Below are 6,000 nucleotides of genomic sequence, written 5' to 3'. Positions count from 1 at the left end.
AAGACAAAATAAAAGAAGAGCAGCGTGACGCAGAACAGAGTTGGCTGGGGGCAACTCTCAAGGGGCTAGGTTTTCATCTAGAAGGATGGCTTAAATCGCTTTTGCAAACAATATTGCTACTAGTAATAGTATTCATTGTGATAAGGCTAGTATATGCATGTATAAAAGCAGAAATAGCTAAAAGCAGTATGATGAATCACAGCATGCTGACCATTCTCACCAAAAATCATGAGGAGTTCCCACTGTCATCACTTGCTCCTGGGACGGATACTAGTCCCTAAGTAGTTATGATTAAATCACGCTTAGTGTAACGGGTTAAAGGGGGTACGTTACTGCATAAAGAGGGGGGAGATGTGGGGTTATTCTGGGTCGTGCCTGCATGCACGAGGGGAAGGGTCTGGGGTGCCTGCGAGCACAGTGGGAGAGGTCCTGGGTTCCTGGGTGGGACACTTTGACGCTATATAAGATACTGTCACGTAGCAATAAATTGGCTTACGGCACAGAACGCTGGTCGTTGTGTCCGTTTGTCCCGGGGTTTTCGGTCGGGTTATCCGACAGGTAGTCCCACCAAAGTCGTGCAGGCCCAACATGGCATTCTATCACAGAATCACAGAATCACAGAATTTCTAGGTTGGAAGAGACTTCAAGATCATTGAGTCCAACCTCTTACCTAGCACTAATAGTCCCCACTAAACCATATCACTAAGCTCTACATCTAAATGTCTTTTAAAGACCTCCAGGGATGGTGACTCCACCACTTCCCTGGGCAGCCTGTTCCAATGCCTAACAACCCTTTCGGTAAAGAAGTTCTTCCTAAGATCCAACCTAAAACTCCCCTGGCGCAACTTTAGCCCATTCCCCCTCGTCCTGTCACCAGGCACGTGGGAGAACAGGCCAACCCCCACCTCACTACAGCCTCCTTTAAGGTACCTGTAGAGAGCGATAAGGTCACCCCTGAGCCTCCTTTTCTCCAGGCTGAACAAGCCCAGCTTCCTCAGCCGCTCCTCGTAGGACTTGTTCTCCAGACACCTCACCAGCTTTATTGCCCTTCTCTGGACTCACTCAAGCACCTCGATGTCCTTCTGTAGTGGGTTTACATGGCAAGGTTTTGGTAGCAGGGGGCCATAGGGGTGGTTTCTGTGAGAAGGATCTAGAAGCTGCCCCATGTTTGGTAAGGCCCCCACTGTTGACCCGAGCCGAGCCAATAAGCGATGTATTTTTGCGCCTCCGTGAGAGCATATTTAAGACAGGGAAAAAAACGCTGTGCCATACACAGCAGTTGGGAGAGTGAGAGGAGTGAGGAAAAGCCTTGCAGGTGCCAAGGTCATTGAAGAAGGAGGGGGAGAGGTGCTCCAGGCGCCGGAGCAGAAGTCCCCTGCGGCCTGTGGTGAGGACCATGGTGAAGCAGGATGTCCCCCTGCAGCCCATGGAGTACCATGGTGGAGCAGGGTTCCACGCTGCAGCCCGTGGAGGAGACCATGGTGGAGAAGGTAGCCCTGCACCGATGGAGGCTGCTGCCTGTGGAAGACCTCTGCCGGAGCAGATTCCAGGCCGGACCTGTAGCCCGTGGAGAGGAGCCCACGCAGCAGCAGGTGACCTGGCAGGAGCTGCTGCCCATGGGGGACCCAGGTTGGAGCAGTTTTCTCCTGAGGGATGGACCCCGTGGTACGGACCCATATCTGGAGCAGTTCTGGAAGAGCTGCTGCCTGTGGGAAGCCCACGCCAGATCAGTTCATCAAGGACTGCATCCTGTGGGTGGGACCCCACAGCACAGGGGACAAGAGTGACCGAGAAGGAACGACAGAGAAGCGCTGTAGACTGACCATAACCGCCATTCCCCCGTTCCTCTACGCCACTCGGGGGGAGGAGGTGGAAGAGGGAGGATGGGGGGGAAGGTGCTTTTGGTTTCTTTCCTTTGTTTCTCACTTCTCTAGCTTGTTAGTAATAAGCAATAAATCTTACTATCTCCTTATGCCGAGTCTGTTTTGCCCATTACAATAATTACTGAGTGATCTTCTCGTCCTTATCTCAACCATTGAGCCCTTTTCATCATATTTTCTCCCCATTCTTCTTTGAGGAGGGGGAGTGAGAGAGCGGCTGTGGTGGAGCTCAGCTATCCACTCGAGCGGAACCACGAAACCTTCTTGTAGCAAGGGGCCCAAAACTGAACACAGTACTTGGGGTTGCGGCCACACCAGAGCCGAGTACAGGGGGACGATCACTTCCCTAGCCCTCCTGGCCACACTGTTTCTGATACAAGCCAGGATGCTGTTGGCCTTCTTGGCCTCCTGAGCACACTGCTGGATCATATTCAGCCGACTATCAACCAATACTCCCAGGTCCTTCTCCGCCTGGCAGCTATCACAGAATCACAGAATCACAGAATTTCTAGGTTGGAAGAGACCTCAAGATCATTGAGTCCAACCTCTTACCTAGCACTAACAGTCCCCACTTAACCATATCACTAAGCTCTACATATAAACGTCTTTTAAAGACCTCCAGGGATGGTGACTCCACCACTTCCCTGGGCAGCCTGTTCCAATGTCTAACAACCCTTTCGGTAAAGAAGTTCTTCCTAAGATCCAACCTAAAACTCCCCTGGCGCAATTTTACCCCATTCCCCCTCATCCTGTCACCAGGCACGTGGGAGAACAGACAAACCCCCACTTCGCTACAGCCTCCTTTAAGGTACCTGTAGAGAGCAATTAGGTCATCCATTCCTCTCCCAGTCTGTAGCTCTTCTTGGGGTTATTGCTCCTCAGGTGCAGGACCCGGCACTTGGCCTTGTTGAACTTCATGCAGTTGACCTCAGCCCATCGGTACAGCCTATCCAGATCCTCCTGCAGAGCCTTCCTACCCTCAAGCAGATCGACACATGCACCTAACTTGGTGTCATCTGCGAACTTACTGAGGGTGCACTCGATGCCCTCATCCAGATCATCGATGAAGATATTAAAGAGGACTGGCCCCAGCACCGAGCCCTGGGGAACGCCACTAGTGACCGGCCTCCAACTGGACTTGACTCCATTCACCACGACTCTTTGGGCCCGGCTATCCAGCCAGTTTCTAACCCAACAAAGCGTGCGCCAGTCCAAGTCAAGAGCAGCCAGTTTCTTGAGGAGAATGCTGTGGGAGACGGTGTCAAAAGCCTTGCTGAAGTCAAGGTAGACCACATCCACAGCCTTTCCCTCATCCACTCAGCGCGTCACTTTGTCCTAGAAGGTCAGGTTCGTCAAGCAGGACCTGCCTTTCATAAACCCATGCTGACTGGGCCTGATCGCCTGCTTGCCCTGCAAGTGCTGTGTGATGACTCTCAAGAGAATCTGCTCCATGAGCTTCCCTGGCACTGAGGTCAAACTGTAGTAGTTCCCCGGGTCTGCCCTCCAGCCCTTCTTGTAGATGGGCGTCACGTTTGCTAGCCGCCAGTCAACTGGGACCTCCCCCAATAGCCAGGACTGTTGATAAATGATGGAAAGTGGCTTGGCCAGCTCCTCTGCCAGTTCTCTCAGTATCCTCGGGTGGATCCCATCTGGCCCCATCGACTTGCGCACATCCAAGGACTTGCTGCAGCTGAGCAAACCAAGCTACCAGGACGACTACGAGAAGTTCCCATGACAATGTTCCCACATCGCCCAAGTGAGGAATTAAAAAATATTGTTGCCAGCAGCTGGCTTCAAGGACAAGATCTACGTGACTGCTGATCACAAGGGGGTTGTTTTCTTGCAGGTGGGGTTGTTTTCTTGCAGTTGTTTGTCTGAGTGCTTTTGACCAATAATCTTGTGTTGTAATCTTGCAAAAATGAAATAAACTATTAATTGCAGACAAATTCACATCTTAAGAGCTTCCATTTGAGATTTTGAAATTAAGTAAGTGTTGAAACGGAGGGGTTTGGACCATTGTTTTCAACATGTACCAGACAAGAACTTTGAAGAATTTAAGACACTTTAAAGCTTTGTAACCCTGTCCAAATATAAAGTAATTAATCTTTTAAAAAACTCTGTTTACCTATGAGATATTTAGGTAAGCATTTACATCCTTATTTTCCAAATGAGGAAAACAATGATAAAGGGATTCACTGAATAAAAGCCTCGTGAGAGTTGTTTGTCAAAGCCCTGATGCCAAATCCCTTGCTATCTCTGTATTTGTCTAAGTTGCAGAAGTAAACAATGTTGCATCTCTGTAATTTGTAAGGAAAAATGCTGTTGTGGTTTAACCCGGTTGGCAGCTAAATACCACACAGCCGTTCGCTCACCCTCCCCCCTCCCTCTCTGGGATGGAGGAGAGAAACGGGAAAGTGAAGCCTGTGAGTTGAGATAAAGACAGTTTAATAAGACAGGAATGTAATCATAACAATAACAACAACAATAATAATAATGGTAATCGTACTACTACTAATAACATGTACAAAACAAGTGATGCACAACGCAATTGCTCACCACCCGCTGACCAATGCCCAGCCTATCCCCAAGCAGCCGGCCCCCCACCCCAGCTAGCCACCCCTACATATTGTTTAGCATGACGTCAGGTGGTATGGAATACCCCTTTGGTCAGTTTGGGTCAGCTGTTCTGGGTCTGTCCCCTCCCAGCTCCTGCTGCACCCCCAGCCTGCCCACAGGACAGAGTGAGAAGCTGAAAAGTCCTTGGCTCCGTGTAAGCACTGCTCTGCAACAACTAAAACATCAGCATGTTATCAGCACTCTTCTCATCCTAAGCCAAAACATAGCACCCTACCAGCTACTAGGAGGAAAATTAACTCTGTCCTAACTGAAACCAGGACAAATGAGAATCAGCAATGCTCTGCAGGATCTTCCTGGACTGTTTGTGCTTAACTGCGTTGTCTTTCCAGCAGATATCAGGGTGGTTGAAGTCCCCCATGAGAACCAGAGCCTGTGATTGTGAGGCTACTTCCAGCTGCATATAGAAGGTTGTAGTGGTTTTACCTTGCTAGGCAGCTGAACTCCACCACAACCGCTCTCTCACTCCTCCTCAGAAGCGGAGGGGAAGAAAGAAAGGAAAAAAGCAACTCATGGGCTGAGAAAAGGATAATTTATTTAAAAGAAAAATAGTTATTAAGAGAAAATTATTATTAAGGGAAAATTAAATAGTTTAACTAAAGGGAAAAGGAAGGGGGGGGGGGCAGGGAACAAGCAAAGGCCCTGTGGAATCACAGAGAGAGAGGAAAGAAAGTACTCTCTACTTCCCACCAACAAGCAATGCTTGATCATGTCCTTGAAGCAGGACCTCAATATGCATAGCCATTGTTTGGGAGGATGGATGTTTTCATAATGAGACCCCCCCACACACACCCCTTTCCCACCTTTTATTGCTGATTGTAACATCATATGGTATGGAATATGCCTTTGGTTGGTTTAGGTCAGCTGCCCCAGTGATGTCCCTTCCCCACCTCTTGCCCACCCTCAGCCTATTAGCTCCTGGGGGGGGGGGGGTTGTTAGAGGGAGTCCTGATGCTGTGCCAGTATTGCTCAGCAGTAGACAAAACACTGGTGTGATACCAATAGTGTTCTAGCTATGCGTGCAGAGCACAACACAGAGAAACGGGAAAGTGAAGCCCATGAGTTGAGATAAAGACAGTTTATTAAGACAGGAAAATAATAATAACAATAACAATAGCAATAACAACAACAATAATAATAATGGTAATCGTACTACTAATAACGATGTGTACAAAACAAGTGATGCACAACGCAATTGCTCACCACCCGCTGACCAATGCCCAGCCTATCCCCAAGCAGCTGGTCCCCCCACCCCAGCCTGCCCCCCCATTTTAATTGTTCATCATGACATCAGATGGTATAGAATACCCCTTTGGCCAGTTTGGGTCAGCTGTTGTCCTGGTTTCACCTAGGACAGAGTTAAGTCTCTGTTAAGAGACAGCTTTATGTCCTACATAATAAATAAATAGATAAATAAATGCATACAGGACTGTTTGTTCAAGGTCTTCTATGTCATTTTCATCAAAGAGGATCGCAAATGCATTTC

The sequence above is a fragment of the Aythya marila genome, assembly GCF_965140915.1.
Source record: "Aythya marila genome assembly, chromosome: W".
In the NCBI taxonomy this organism is placed as follows: Eukaryota; Metazoa; Chordata; class Aves; order Anseriformes; family Anatidae; genus Aythya; species Aythya marila.
The sequence above is the reverse complement of the archived record's forward strand: the minus strand, read 5'-3'. Positions refer to the sequence as shown.